We start from the raw sequence: 16536 nt of genomic DNA on the forward strand, positions 1-16536 counted from the left end.
TATTATGTTGTTGTTTTTCTTCTTCCATGCATGTCCCATATCTGCTAATGTACAAATTTATGGAGATAATTGCTGGAGGGTGATGATTTGTATTCTTGTCTTAAAATGCGCATTGCATTCTCTAATCCTTTGTCTTTGGTGTGTATGTCTGTATACCAAATATCTAGATAAATGTTTCTAACTGAATTGATTTGCACATCATACCTCAACCCAAGGGCAGAGAGTGAAGAGTAGGCAGGGTTTGGTCTGTACATGTCTTATGTGAGAAAGTGGCTCTTCATTAATAAAACAACAGATGCTGAGGGAGTAGCAGATAAAATTGAAGCTTATATATATATTTTCTTCAGTTTGCTGTGCTTTGTTTCAATGATGGCCATTATTACCACTATAACTTCTGAATTTCCTTCCTGTCTGTCAATTTACATTTTCCACTATCGTTATGCTGGCCAGAGCTTGAGCTGTGAGTGATGCTGATTGTGCCTTTATGAGAGCAGATTTAAGAATGAGAAATATGCTCTGCAACAGCAGCTAGGAGAGAGGATTGAGAAATGTGGGAGAAGCAGCCCTGCCAGCCCCCAGCATCAGTGCAGGAGGAGAGCAGGAGGTGCTCCAGGCACAAAGTAGAATGTTCCTGCAGCCCAGGAGAGGCCCGTGGTGGAGCAGGCTGTCTCCCTGCACCGCACAGGCATCACACAGCTGATTCCTATGCGCAACCATGCAGGAGTTGGTGGTGCAGCAATGCACGTGGCCTGGGGGAGAGAGTGGTGGTGAATGGAGCCAAATCCAGCTGGTGACCAGTAGTGTTCCCCAGGGGTCGGTGCTGAGGCCTGTCCTCTCCAGTATCTTCATTGATGACCTGGATGAGGGCATTGAGTGCACCCTCAGTAAGTTTGCAGATGACACCAAGTTGGCTGGAAGTGTGGATCTGCCTGGGGGTAGCGAGGCCCCACACAGGGATCTGGACAGGCTGGAGAGCTGGGCTGAAGCCAATGGGATGAGGTTCAATAAGACCAAATGCAGGGTCCTGCACTTCGGCCACAACAACCCCAGGCAACAACACAGGCTTGGGACGGAGTGGTTGGAAGACTGCGTAGAGGAAATGGACCTGGGGGTATTGACTGATGCTCAACTGAACACAAGCCGACAGTGTGCCCAGGTGGCCAAGAAAGTGAATGGCATCCTGGCTTGCATCAGGAATGGTGTTGCCAGCAGGAGCAGGGAAGTGACTGTCCCCCTGTACTCAGCTCTGGTGAGGCCGCACCTTGAGTACTGTGTCCAGTTTTGGGCCCCTCACTGCAAGAAAGACATTGAGGCCCTGGAGCTGGTTCAAAGAAGGGCAACAAAGCTGGTGAGGGGTCTGGAACACAGGCCATATGAGGAGAGGCTGAAGGAGCTGGGAATGTTCAGCCTGGAGAAGAGGAGGCTCAGGGGAGACCTCATTGCTCTCTATAACTACCTGAAGGGAGGTTGTAGTGAGCTGGGGGTGGGCCTCTTCTCTTGTGTAACTGGTGATAGGACCAGAGGGAATGGCTTCAAGCTGCGCCAGGGGAGATTCAGGCTGGACGTTAGGAAATACTGCTTCACTGAAAGAGTGGCCAGGAGCTGGAATGGGCTGCCCAGGGAGGTGGTGGAGTCACTGACCCTGGATGTTCAAGGAACATTTGGACATTGTGTTGAGGGACATGGTTTAGTGGGTACTACTGGTGGTGGGTGGACGGTTGGACTGGGTGATCTTGAAGGTCTTTGGTGATTCTATGATTCTGTGACATCCTGCGGGAGGGACCTCATACTAGGCAGACTAAGCGGCTGTGGAAGAAGAGACAGAGATGAAATGTTACAGCCTGACTGCAATCCCTGATCCCTTGTGCTGCTCAGGAGGGGGGAGAAGAGAGTAGTACTGTATTACAATCTCTTATGGTTATATTCCTTGAAGTTTGAACCCTAATGCCATGGGGATGCCAGTGCGTTGGTTGTTTGCTCTGTTCGTGTCTCCTTGATATTCAATCAATCAGAAAGTTTAAAAAAAAAAATAAATAAAAAATAAAAAGAAAAGAAAAGAAAAGAAAAAAAGTGAATTCAGCACATTTGAATGGGGTCACCATGTCTGTTTTTATGGCAGCAGCCTCTGAGCTCCATATTTAAAACACTGGAAGGTCTCCAGTGCTGAAGCTACGGGAGCAACTTACCACAAAATTTCATGCCTACGTAGCTTTGAGTGCTCCAGCTCAGTTATCTAATGTTAATACATCTTGATTTTCTATGGTAAGGAAAATAAATGAACTTGCTAACTGACTTTTATGTCCTTCTCGTATTGTGGTGCACACAGTGCCCAAGGTGAAGCTGCACAGTGCAGAACAGAGTGGGACAGCCCCCTCCAAAGCTCTGTCTGTCTCAAGTGGCATTGCAGAATTCCTGTAGTTAAGAACAGATGGGCAGCAGTGCTTGTGTGTCCCCCATGTGTGTCCCCCATGTCTAATGCTCTTACCTGTGGGCAGCCATGACACTGGTGGGAGGCAGCACTGCTTTCCTTCCTGGCCACCATCTTGTTGTAGGGCCCCACTGTTTTTTTTTGTTTGTGGTGTTTTTTTTTCCCCGTTAAAATACTTGAGAGAAAACAGGATGTATGAATGCTGACAACATTCACAGAAAGAGGGTATATTTTAAATAAATTGAGTATCATATGTGTTTATATGTATGAAAGTGTGCACAGAAGTTGAGGAGAGAAACAAGCCATATGGCTCTGGGTTACAAGTGGCTGCACTGCTTAGGGAAATTAGTAACTCCAACCATTGATATACATTTGCCTACCAGAATTCAGATGTTCATATGCTGGTGCTTCAAGAAGCCAGGCAGAGAAATAAATAACCATTCGAAAGACAAAAAACTAACCAGTATCCAGATGAAATATATATATATATGTGTCAGAGAATAAACCTTTAAAAATGACTTAAAAAAAAAAAAAGTCTGAACTTCTACTAAGAGTCTGAAATATGTTGCCTTTAGCTGCTTCAAAAGCATCTGTCTTCTGATGCTTACAGATTTTTTCACACTCTAAAAACATTCCATTAATATCAATATAGCTTCTGTTATTACTGAAGCAGAGTTGAAGATTCTTAGGAGCCATCACTCTTAACTGTTGACTTCAAAATACTTGCTTTCTCTCTTCATAAAAGGGAGAAACACATTTATAGTACAAAATGCCTTCCTTCCTCTTCCTTCCCATGTGTCTTTTCTTTGGCAGAAACACATTCTTCTTTCAGAAAAGAAATGTAGTGGAAGCCTTGCATGCAGGGATATTAGAAGCAAAGGTTTGTGTAGCTTTCTCTTCAGGACACCTACTCCAGGAGCAGGGGGGTGGTCAAAAGATTACTGGGTCTGGATTTAGCAATATTTTTTTCACTTTGGAGCAGAAGTAGATTGAAAGCTTATTCTCTCTTTGTCAGTAAGGATTCTGTGGTGGCTGGTTTCCCTGGAACCCTGTAAAATTAGTCTCAGCAGGCACCTGCTGAGGAGTCCAGCCAACTCTGCTATTGGAGCTTATGTTCTCTCCATGGTTAATGCTGGAACTGCTTGTTACAGCCCTGAGGTGGGAGCTGGATGGGGAATATTACAACAGCACATAAATGGCCTGGCCTGGCAAAGCTGTGTGACGGTATGCTGGTTTTCACTTCAACCAAGGGCTGTTTGCCATGGCCTGCATGAGTTGGATTTTTTAATATTGTTTTTTACTAGGAAAAGAAAAGAAAAAAAAAAATCATACATAGTAAGTAGTAACTATATGTCAAATTGTTTATTTAGATTTATTCTGAAAGAATATTAAAAATCCCATTGTATTAATGTCAGAGCAGTATCACTTGATTTGTATGAAAATATGGTCAGATTCTAGATAAACAAAATTAACTTACTACCAGCGGCATTCAGTGTCTCCAGGAACCCAAACAAGCAGTTTCAGTGAGCGCATCAGTGAGTTATCAGAGAAATTAAAATTACTTCCCCTATGTAGCATTAGCCAAAGGTAGGGACTGACATGGGAGGCCCTTGCTGGCCCCTTGCAGCCTGAAAGGCAACCTAGAAGTGCTCCAGCCAGCTTCTGTTGTACCTCTGAAAGCAAAAGCCCATGATTTATAAACTCTTGTCTCCACCTTTCAACATCCTTCATCAACAAGGTAAATGAAAGTAAGGCCAATGAAGACTGAGTGTCCTATATTTTCGTCCACGTGTTTCTCTTCTGGCAAAGAAATAACCCTGGCTTCTCTAAATCCGTGGTAATACATTTCAGAGAAAACTCTGTTATTCAACACTGCAATATGCTAAGAGATTTATGGTTTTAGTTGCTTTATTTTTATATAAGCTTGTATTTTGTAATTCATAGTTCTTTTAACTTTTAGTTATAGGAGGATTTTAAGAAAGATGCTACTGTTATATTCCTGGAGTGCACTAAAAAGAATGTTGCCAGCAGGTTGAAGGAGGTTCTCCACTCCTACTCTGCTCTGGTGAGGCTGCATCTGGAACATTGTGCCCAGTTCTGGGCTCCCCAGTTCAAGAAGGACATGGAACTTCTAGAGAGAGTCCAGTAGAAGATCAGAGAGACGATGAGAGACCTGCAGTATCTTCTTTATGAGGAAATGCTGAGAGACCTGGGGCTGTTCAGCCTGGAAAAGTCTGAGAGGGAATCTCATCTCTGTTTATAAATATCCTGTGATTCAGGATTTATGTTATGTTTTGTTCATGTGTTCTTTTTTTTTTTTTTTTTTTTAGCCCCCGTTTTGCATTTTCTGATTTTCTGTGAAGTTCCGTGTTTGAATTTTGGAATTGTTCTTTGCCTTTTGCTACTGTTGAACTGTTTTCTGGGTAACAGAACATGACATTTTTACAATTTTACACTGGTTTCATGAGAGAATGCGTTGCTACGACTTTCGTTTTTACCTTTTAGCAGGAAATATTTTCACTTTACAAACTGTGGCTAAAATCTTGCTCCCAGTGAGCAGAGCTATAGGTGTGACTGTACTCCTGAAGTCACTGTATCACAGAACCATTGAGTTGGAAGGGACCTCTGGAGATCACTGTCCAACCTGCTAAAGCAGGTTCCCTAGACCCTGACTGTATCCACTAATATATATTATTTTCCTCCCCTTCTACTTCATGCTGGGAAAGAATAGCTTACTTTAGTGGATGAAATCTGTGTACTATCGTCCTTCAATTTCCTAATTGTCTACTGCTTCCTATAATTGTGAAACACCTTTCAGTCACATTCATTGTGGAAATTGTCCCTAAGTTTCTCTAGATATTCAAGATGAGCACTTGTTTCAAGAATAGTTCTGTGTTCACTGAGACAAATCATGTTGGTTTGAGGTTCCCTCTGATACCCCGCAAACCTGAGAAATGAGAAGATACCCATGTGAACCCTTGGGCAGAGTGAAATGCATTTCTGCTAGTACAAACCCAGCACTCCAAGAAATAACCAATGTGATTGTCACTTGCTCATCTCACATTTCTCCTTTGACTGCCAAGAAATCTGTTATTCTGTACTTGCTGCGCATCCCACAACCCTTCACCGTCAGCTGGACAGTTGGCTCAGCTCAGCTGCCTGTTTGTAACTGTAAACCAGCTTCTTTCTTTCTGATGCACTCTTGTTCTTCCCTACTACCACTGTGACCTCTGAAGCACAATTCTGGGCCTCATAATCCTCACTCCACTCCCTCAGTCCTTGTGTAGCAAGCAAGATGTGTGATTGCTGAAGCTTGCTCACTAAGTCAACACTGGGGCTAGGTTTACATTAGAGTAACTTGTGTTCACCGGTGCTTTTTTACACATGCAAATCATCTGTCATTTTATTTTTTCTGTTTCCCTCTTGGGGAGGGCATATGCATTGCATTTATCTGCAGATAAAATAGCTATGCATATCCATCATGACTCTACTTGTACTCTTTTGTATTGACTTAGTTGTCCATCAACAATCATATTCAATATATTCAATAGTCACTCTGTACAGATGTAATCTCCTCTGGCCCAGGAGAGAACTGCTATTTTGCTTTATTGTTATACTGTTATTCCAGCTGCTTTGTACTGCGTGTTGTCAGTTGAGGAGTTTCTAGTCAGTCTTTGTCTCGGCATTGGGCTGTACAGAGTTTTGAATTTTGTTGTACTTGTGAGAGTGGGATGTGTCTGGATCCGTCTCAACGGAAGCCACTTGTAAATCATCAAGCAGTTAATGCAGACACCATTAAAATGTGATGCCTTTAGAATCTAAGGATCTCTGACTAAATTAAATTAAAATTAAATAGGAATAAGGATGTTAAAAAGGAGTTTAGTTTTTCTGCCCATGACATGAGTGTCCATCTTCATCTTTTGGAAATGCTTCATTATCCTTGACGCCTGGGGTATTCGTAACCCAGTTATCTCTCTTGCAAACTGTAACTGCTCAAAATCCATCAAAAATCTGTCAGATTAGCCCTGTAAAAGTTCACTATGGATTGAGAGTTTTTTGCCAATGGGGTCTTTAAAATATAAGATTTATTGATTCCTATTTCTGCACATCTGCTATTGTTCTTGCTGATAAATAAGAAATAGGTGTATTACATGACAAAGTGTTTTTTTTTCATTTTTCTTTTTTTTTTTTTTTTTTTTTTCTTCAAGGTTTTAAACACAAGTCTGTGGAGCTGTGACACATTTTCTCTGCTGACTAGGGTGGAGAGAAGGGCAAAAAGGAATCATGTACCTGTTAGACCATATCTCTCATGGGCTGGATTTTCCCTTGGGTCAAATACTATTGACACGGGATTAAAAAAAGGGAATGTTAAAGCTTGTTCTCTTTCAGGCTGCTGTGATATTGACTTAAGTGAGCAGTGCCAAGGTGCTAGCATGTCAGCTGGTGAAACAGAGGTAGGAGTTGCTTTTTCCCTGCTGCCTCAAGCAACACAGGTTTTATGCCAGATTATGGCACTTTGTAGCTAAGATATCTCCCTTTTGGAAAGGATTCAGGCTCGCTTATTAACAGTCAGATTTAGTCTTTCTAGGATGAAGCAAAAGGAGTGCTGAGGAACTGGTTATAAGCCAGCATTGGTAACAGATGAGATCTGGAGCTCAGCACTGCAGGCACCTAGGAAAGAAAGAGGAAGGACTGTTTGACAAATGCCATGAGAAGTAAATTAGTACTTTGCACTCACAGTAAATTACATTTAAAAAGGCATTTGATCAACAGTGTGAAACATTCCTTAGTGAAGTGGTAGTTATTGTGGAGAATACCCAATTCCAGCATTGCAGAAGTTATACTAAATTTAGGCCATAAATGGGGACTGGAGACACTGTCTCCTCTGGCTCTCCTCTTTGTTTTTAGAGTTAGGTGTTTTCGATGGCAGAAATGGTGGTGTTCTAAAGACCTGGAGCTGAAAATGCAGCTTTTCTGGAAAGGCCTCTCAGCAGGTCTCCACCAACGCCTCCACACAAATCTAGCCTGTGCCTGTTGCTGTTTGCTGGGAAGCCATGGATGTCCCAGCCTGCTTCATCCACCTTCACCTTTGGGACCAGAGGTGGATTCACTCAGAGGGAAATTCTCAGATGGGAGACTCTTTCCCTTTCCTGCTGTCAGAGCAAAACAAAATATTAAAAGCAGTGGAAACTGGGACGTAATTTTCATGTGTCTTTATTGGCACAAAGCAGTCACTGGAGCTCACTGGGCTACTAAAAAGACCTGAGAGGAGAAAGAAAAAAAAGATCAATCCAAGCCTGAGAAGATACACAAAAGAGAAGATCTTTCATGTCTTAGAATTATTACAACTGTAGAGATTAAACACATTAGCCCTGTTTTTGTGACTTGTGGAAAGTTCAGTTTTTCTTTTATTGCATCAAGAAAGATGGATCTCAGAAAGCTGATTTATTCTCTCTCTCTCCTTTATTTTCAACTCTTTTTTTCCCCGGATAAAATTGGTTTATTTTCTGTGGTATGCTTAGTGATAAAAAAGAGTACACCTAGGACAGTGCATAGTACCTATTCATTTTCCATGAGAGAAATCTTTGATCCTGTGACACGAAATGGCTTTTGAGTACCATTTGCAATTGTTGATCATTGAATTGTGGGCAGATGAATGTTTTTCAAGAAGAGCAGAGGATGCTCTCAGCAGAATTTTAAAACATGCATTCTTAGTTTCCTTTTTGCCTGGTTTTCTGTTGTGACTGATTTCTACCCAGTTCAGCAGCGACAATAAGACTGCCACAAAACAGGACTTAAAATAAGCTCCTGGGAAGAGGAAAGAAACCCTAAATATGTCACAGCTCAGATAAAGATATCCATCAGAGCTGCTTTTCTTTCATGCCAGTATTAGGAAGTCTCTGAAATAGTTCTGTAGGAAACAAAACTGATTTCTTTGTTCTAAATACCTGTGGAGCAACTTGTTTCCAAGTGTGTGCATATCATTGGTTAAATAATTGAAAGCAGAGAGGCATAATTTGAGTCCAGTGTTTAGCATTACTGACTTGCATGAGGACAGTCAGGATTGAACAATATGGATTTATACTGGAGGCAAGTTTTTAAAAAGGATGATGATGCAGATTAGCTTTAGCTGGCCTTGAAAATCAGCCGCTATTGTGGAAATCTCAGAAACTCAACATTTCATAAAATGGTCTGAGGAATTCCCTGTCCTGGGAATCTGATCTCACTGCATGAAATGTACAACTTCCATGTCCTTGTGTTGCAGCCAGGAGGGATGTGCGCACATTCCATTAACACTGAGTGAGAGAAGGGGACGTGAGCTGAAGCACCACTACATAGATGAACTCTGCCTCCCCATTCTGTATACACTGGCACATATGAAGTGCAAGAGGATTTTCAGACTAGGTGTAGACTAAAGAATAGGAGTGCCTCTGCTCTGGTTAATGGCTTGGCTACACCTAATGAAGTGTAATGAAGCACCCAATACTCTTTGTTTAGAGAGATAGTCTTTATTTACTGACTGACAAGAGTGCTTTTTCAGGCTCTCTTGCAGCAGTGATGAGGGGAAAACAACACAAATTACATTCTACATTATCAAAACAAAATAACCAGCCAATTATCTAGGTCTGAAATTAATTAAACCTCAGCCTTTCCAGATCCTGACCCAGTTTCCTGTTAATTTTTTGTTTTCCTTCTCTGCTGCTCATATCTGTTTCCTATCATTCAGTTCTGGATATTATCTGTTCTGCCTTGCAGGTCTTTGATGTTAGGCTTGTGTCCTGCTACTTAACCCTGATCTTTCTTGGAGAATCCCTTCCCCAGGCATCTCCTCTCTGCCTGGCAAATGTTTGGAGTCTGAACAGTGCAAGAGTCTCAGGCCAACTGCAAATCACAAAGCTGTCTTAACAGATGATGATGGCAGGATGGTAGAGATGGTAGGAAATCTTTCAGGAGTATCTCCCTCGTGGCCAGTGCATTGTTAGCCACCATGTCCCAAGCAGTGTGACTTTTATTGTGTCTTCTCTCATTTCACTCCTCTGCTTTCATTCTGCCTCTGGAAGGAACGCAGCAATGAAATCAGTATAGATATTGTGCTTTACATTCTTTATTAGTGTTCTCTGGGACAGATCTCACTCTTCTTGTGGTGTGCTGCTCATTGTAAAGGAGTGTTCTGCCCCTCTGCTCCCAAGCCAGCCACCCAGGGGACTGGCACCCAGTTATGGCCACCAGGGCTGCAGTTTCTGATGGCACTCAAAATGTAATGATTCAGCTGCTATACTTAACATACATGTTTGTAGGGCACCTGAGAGGCAGTTCAGCATGAGGAGATTTAAGTTTTATGAACAGTTGTGCATCATTTTTATAAAGAGAAGAAAGGCAATTCTTACTCATTTTATTTTTTTTCTGGCTGATGTTGTGTATGTGAAGGAAAGGAAGAGAAATTCCTTTGAGGAGAGAAAAGAGACATTTGATAACAAAAAGTCCAGATTGAAAGCAAGCCAACAGGGAAGCAATTTTCCCAAATTATAGCACCAGATAGCAGAATTTATTTTGAACTCAACGTTGTTAAAATTGTGTGTCTTTCTCTTCCAAAGTTTACATGTGATGCTACCCATCTCAGAAAATACAAGATTGCTAGATGGTAACTGAGTGTTTTATAAGGAGATTTATCAGTAGAGGCACTGCTGCACAGTGAAAGCACAGTTAATGCCTTTCATTGCTGAGAGATAGGGAAGCATGCCAATACCCGACTGTCAAACACAGATTTAACTGTAAGGTAAACAGACAGGAAAATCCACCTTCTGAGAGGTAAATAGCTTCCAGAGAACTATCACAAATCTGTTTAGAAATGGTTTTGCTGTTTTCAGTTGGAAGTGTTTCAGGGAGGAAGTATTATAATTTTCTGAAGCAGGTGCACCCATTCTTATGGATTTATTTTTAATCTTTCCAGGCTGAAACAGATGGAATCTCGAAGGAGCACTGTCAGTGTTTAAGTGACATCTTTCCCCAACTTTGATTAATTTGAAAAACTAAACTTCTAATAGGGAAAAACAAACCTAATTCAAAGCCTACATACTTATGAGGCTCTTTCTTTCTATCTTGACAGAGTCTTCAAGCTGCTGATATGTAAATATTTTGCAAATTAGGCCCTGAGTGTCTTGTTTTCCGCAGGAAAACATTGAATTCTAAATATTCAGTAAAGTAAACATAAATGCAACCAGACAGTCTGCAACTCTGATTAGTCATCCAAGCATAAGCATTTTGCAGCTTTCGTTACTCATTCAGTTGATTTTCCAATTCTAATACAAAATGATAATATTTATAGTAAAATTAAGGCAAAACTTTGATTAGAAAACATTGCAGATGGAGGTTTGTTTCTTCTTCTCAGGAGACCCGATGTGCTCTGGTACATTTGGTGCTACACCGTAGAAAATTAAATATATTGACTCTACCACGAAGAAAACTACAATAGTTTTTCGCGTAGAAAATTCATCTGTTTAGATTAAATTTATTGTAGACAACACATCACCATAGTTCTAAAAGCTCTAGAAATAGCATCAGAAATTTTAGTTGGCATTCAGTGCAGCTGAGGCCTGCCTCCAGTAAAAGGCCTCCCATAAAACCACTGTTAATATACACAGGCTTCAGTGGTTAGCCTGATAAGATATACATTATAAATTTGCATTTGGCTTCACTCTTGATGGTAGCTCTCTTACATACTTAGCCTGTTCCTGTGGCATATTTAAACATGTCACTTTGAAGAATTATCTTTTGAGTACTACCATAGAAGGAATTAAAATAATTTATTTCCCATCTGAATTTTTTTCCATGCAATGTTTTATTTCCCACTGTGTGCCCAATACATTCATGTAGCCTGGTTGCTCCTGGCACAATCTTAGAGTAATAGGTTTCTGAAATATTGACAGAGATCCAGTTTTTTGGGCCAAAACCAGAATCAGAAGAATCTGATTTTTTACAGCTGTCATTAAGTGGAAAGAGAGAGTTTAATTTTGTTATGATTATGAGAGGAATGGAGAGTTAATACCTTTGAAAAAGAGGATTCTATTGATAAAAGAAAGGTAGTAAATTCATTTACTTTCTGTGAAAAGAGAGGTGTGTGCCTCTCTCACAAACTAGATGAGAAGATGATTTCTAGCTTTGGACCCAAGGGCTGCCAAATGGCCTATGTCCATGCCGTATAAATTCTCTGACCCCCACAGAGAGTGTGGCAACAGTGCTTGTGGGACTGTGACTTCCCATGGCATCAGATATGCTCCAGAGACTCTACTACAACAACCTTACCAGTGCTGATGGGGCAGAAGAGTGCCCTTTCCTGTGCTGTGCTGCTGCTCAATTCACTGCTATCCACTGTGTGCAAGTATCACCTGCAGAACAGCTTTTTGGAGTAGAACAGGCCTCTATTATCCCAAATTGCTGACTGTATTTTCTGCAGGCTCTGGGATCTACCTCCTGTTACTATTTATTTGCTTTCATATAGTCACTGTCCAGAATTTGAAAAAGCTCTTTGTGGACAGGATAGTTGCATTTCATTGCCACAGGACTTCTTTCTTCTGTAGAGCTGTCAGGGGAACTGCATTGTTGTGTTCTAAAATTGATATAAACTCAGCATATGCCCATCACAGACAGGAACTGTCATGCCTCACAAATCATCCTTGTTGGATACATGGCATTTATTTCTAGATGCTGCTTGCTTCCTGGGCTTGTTTTCTTGTGTGTATTTTTTGTTTTTTTTGTTTTTTTGTTTCACTCGAAACTATAAAACAAGTGAAGTATTCATGTAAGAATCTCTTATTGTAATCTTATTTTCATTATTTCCTATTTAGATATATCCAACTTATTGAATATAAATAGTGGCTAGCAATGAGAAGGAGCATTTATGTACCACTCACTTCATAGAAATTTATTGTGTGAGATTGCTATTATTTTTGTTATTCCTTGTGTTCTATCTTGCCCCACACTTTGATCTTTCAAGCTTTTGTCCTCTGCACGTCTGAATTAGAAATGTGTACACAGTAGAAATATCTCACCATCTGATGGAATACAATTCACTCAGGATACAGAATTGCCAACACAGAAGCAGCTTTCTTTTCCCTTAATACTTTTCCTGGTTGAAATTCAAATACTAAATTTCACAGTAAGCCCAAGAGTTCTCTGGGTTAATGTGACAGAGTTCAGTGCATCACTTCATGATAGAAAGGAAAAAGCTTCATCAGACAGGTCCAATCTGTGTAAGTCAGCATCTTTGCATGATTGTATGTCTGTAGAGTGTTTTGTGATATACCACAATATCACTTTTGGAAACGATATCAAATAGTGTGTGAAAGTGCATTTATTTCAGGATGGGAACTCAGCAAGGTACAGGGGGCTGCTTGTGTCTGAAGGATGCTGAGGCCCTCGGGAACCTTTCTGCAGCTGATGCTTGGTGCTCTGCAACTGCTGAGCACTTGCTCCCTGGATTCAGTGTAGGACCCTTAATCTAAGATGTGATCACCACTCTGTGCCGTCTTCAAGCTAACGCAGAGTTTCAGTATTCTGTAGCTCTGCCTGTATCTTAATTCCAAATATCTAATGATTCACCGTTTTCATATAAGTGGTAAAAAAGTGTATACCTTTCAGTGTCTGTAGGTGCTTGAAGTAGGTAAATGAGCTTGAAGTTCTGGCTCTCTGTCCCATGAATGATTTAAAAATAATAATCACTTTACAAATCACATTAAGGAAAAATTGTAAGAACAAACTACAATTCATGTCACAAGTAGAAATGAAGTCAAAGAGAGGCAAGCTGTACTCTTGCAGTATTTGGCATTTATAATTTATCTCCTCTTCTGAAGTACTACCCATGTTTTAATATAAGTGCTTCCCATCATATGTACATTCTTTTGTTTTCATAATAGATTTAGTGACTGCATTCACCCCTCTGCGCTGTCGTCAGTGACTGCAGCTGAAACTAAGTGCTGCTAATAATTTTTACTTGCCTTTATTGATGTCTTCCCAGATGTTCCATTCAGCAACATTTTTCTAACATTGACCACTTCCAACAGAGCAGGAAGACTGTACTAGGAACAAAGAAATCAAAAAACAAATTAAAAAGAAGAAATTGCATTATTTCTATTTCACAGACTGTGAGTCTTCTGTGGACCCAGTACATGACCCATTTGTACCAAAAAAAAAAAAAAAAAAAGAAAGAAAAAAAGGAGAAAATCTATAGAAAAGCCTGATTCACTGAATGTTCTACCGTGTTTTTCAGATGTGTCCCACAAACCATGCAAGCTGACTATGGAGACTAGTTTTCCAGGTGATTTGAGACAGGGTTTAAGAGGTTTCCCAAGTCAAGGTAACAAATCTATGGCAGTACTCATTGTGAGAGGGGGAGCAGATGTGTTTTTTTCACCAAGTTTGTTTCTGAACTACTGCATTTGCCTATCAGAATGACTACAAGAAACAGTATCACTGCTTTCATGTCTGCAAAATGTCACCCTGTAGTTAAAATCAGGTTCCCAAAGTTTCTTGTAGCCCAGCCACATTTGCTACTGAAGTTCACTCAGGGGTGGTTTGGGATGGTACTAGCCTTTTGTTGTAGTTAGGATTTTCTCAGATTAATCAGACTTACCCTTGAGAGCCAGAGGCAACCTGGGACATAGCTCTGAGAGGTGAGAAATGCTTCACTCAGCTTCAGCAGTGTTCTCATCCCATATTTATTCCACTTCCACATGAGAAGAAATGGCATCATTTAACTCTACACGTGGGGTGTAAATCATGAGTTGCTCACAGCCTCCAGAGCTGTATCCTGTCTTTCTTCTGCTCTCTAAAGCTAATGTCCTCACCACAGTATTGGCAAAAGGTACTTGTTTCATAGAATGACAGAATATCCCAAGTTGGGTGGGACGCAGAGACACCATTTTGTCCAACTCTTGGCTTCACACAGGGCCACCCAAAATTCAAACCTTATGTCCAAGAATGTTGTCCAAACACTTGTACTCCACCAGCTTGGGGCCATGACCACCGCCCTGGGGAACCTGTTCCAGTTCCCAAACACACTGGTGAACATCCTTTTCCTGATACCCAGCTTGTCCCTCACCTGTAGCAGTGCCATTCCCTCAGGTCCTATCAGTGGTCATGAGACAGAGGACGGACAAGTTCCTCCTCCTCCTCCTCTTTAAAATATTGCCCAGATGACATGTCTACCTGTAAGTCCTCTCTGATCTCTCTATAGGAGACAAATCCACCATTCGTCAGAACTCAGTGCTCACTCTTACAGTAAAATCAGAAAGTGGCATATATCTTAACCAATTTGTGACCTTTACTTGCCCTTCTTCCTAAACCTATACTGTTGTGCTTCCCTTTGTCTTCTCCCATGACTAAACCTTTAACTCACGTGAAGTTCATCCCTCTTTGTATAAACTTTTTGTGCTTTTCCTTCATTCACTTTCCTCCACCTTTAGCATACCACACTAGCAAATATGCATATGTTCTTTGTTAAAAAGCTCTTGAGTGCTAGCCAGATTTTATGCTGCTGATATGACAGTTTTGCCAAACAAGCAAACACTAATTATGTAACAAATTGTGGTGCAAATTCTTCTTTCCCTCATCTTGTGTCAAGTATCATTCATAAACAAATCTGTGCTGCATGTAGTCCAGTTTTCCTGATAACTGTATTCCCTTGAGCAGTTCAGTTGATCTGAAAACAAGCTGGCCAGAAATTCCTTCAGCTTGGCAAGCTGTTGATGTGCATTGCAACCCAGTTTGTTTTATGAGGAGTAGAAATACACTCTGATTTTTACACCCTGCTCCAAGCTTTCCCTCTCCAGAGGGACAGTGAGGGCCAGCAGTGAGAAAAGGAGCACTGTCACAATCTGTCAGACTTTAAAAGAAACAATTCTAAAATCCCCAGAGAGTCTGTCTGCATTTCAGGATGTACTACCTTGAGTGGTTTGAGAAATAATACCTGGCCATGGACCATAACAACATCCAACGTCCACACTAGGTGGGAAGAATATAAGTTAGAAAAGTAGTTAGAATTATCTAGAACAAAGCTGTTACAAAGTTATAACAATGTGTAATAAATAGGCTTGATTGCGTTGTTATTTCATTTCATGTCATACTTAATTTCATTTAACTCATTTTTTCCTTAGAAGTTGTAGTATTTTTGACACCTTGATTAGGTAGCAAAGACTTTTACTTACTTTTAAAGCTATTTATGATTTTAGACAACAGTGAAGAAGCTATAGAGGAGCTGTCCTGTGTGCCCAAAGACACAAAGCTAATTCTAAGTTTAAAGAATGTTAAATATGAGTGATGGATGGAAAGAGGAGAAGATAGCCAGCAATAAGGACACAACTGGATAAGACTGGGTGCAGTAGTTGAGAAGTTTCTGTACATGATGAGGAAGCATATTTTCCTTGAGTTTGGCTGTGATCAAGTTTACTTTCTTTATGGTAGCCCATATGGTGCTGTGTTTTGGATCTGTCATTGCAACTGCATTGATGGCACATGAGTGCTTGACTATTGTTTTCTCTTTTTATCTTCTCTTTTGCTACAGGATGTAGACTAAATGGGAAAAAGGTTGGGAGGGAACGGTTGAGACAGCTGACCTGAATTGGCCAAAGGGACATCTTATACCTCGTAACAGAAAAGGAGAGTGTTGCATTCTTGGCATCCGAGGTGTCTGCCTCTCATCAGTCTGCTTGTGGGATGTGGAGAGTGATTGTCTGTGCATTGCATGTCTTTCCACCTTCCTCCTCCTTCACCTATTTCACTACCTTTACCTCAACCCACAAGTTTTCTAATTTTTGCTCTTCCTATACTCTCCTCAATCCCCTGGGGCTGTGGGGTAGAGTGAGCAACAGACTTGATGGGGGCATAAATACTGGCTGGGGTGAAGCCACTTGTCTTATGAATAATATAAGATAGGTGGCTGGTGGGTAGTTTCTGGAAGCACACTCCATTTCTTAAATCTGGAATGCTTTTTTCTATGTTGGTTGATTTGCGTGTTTTGTTGTTCTTTCTGTTCTTTATTTTTGTTCTGTTCTGGTTTTGTTTCATTCTTTTTGACAGTTTTCCTACTTCATACGCTTTTATTAAGCCTTGAA

This window comes from Centrocercus urophasianus, unplaced genomic scaffold (genome assembly GCF_019232065.1).
Source record: "Centrocercus urophasianus isolate 14NV4802_14NV808 unplaced genomic scaffold, USGS_Curo_1.0 seq_11, whole genome shotgun sequence".
Lineage (NCBI taxonomy): Eukaryota > Metazoa > Chordata > Aves > Galliformes > Phasianidae > Centrocercus > Centrocercus urophasianus.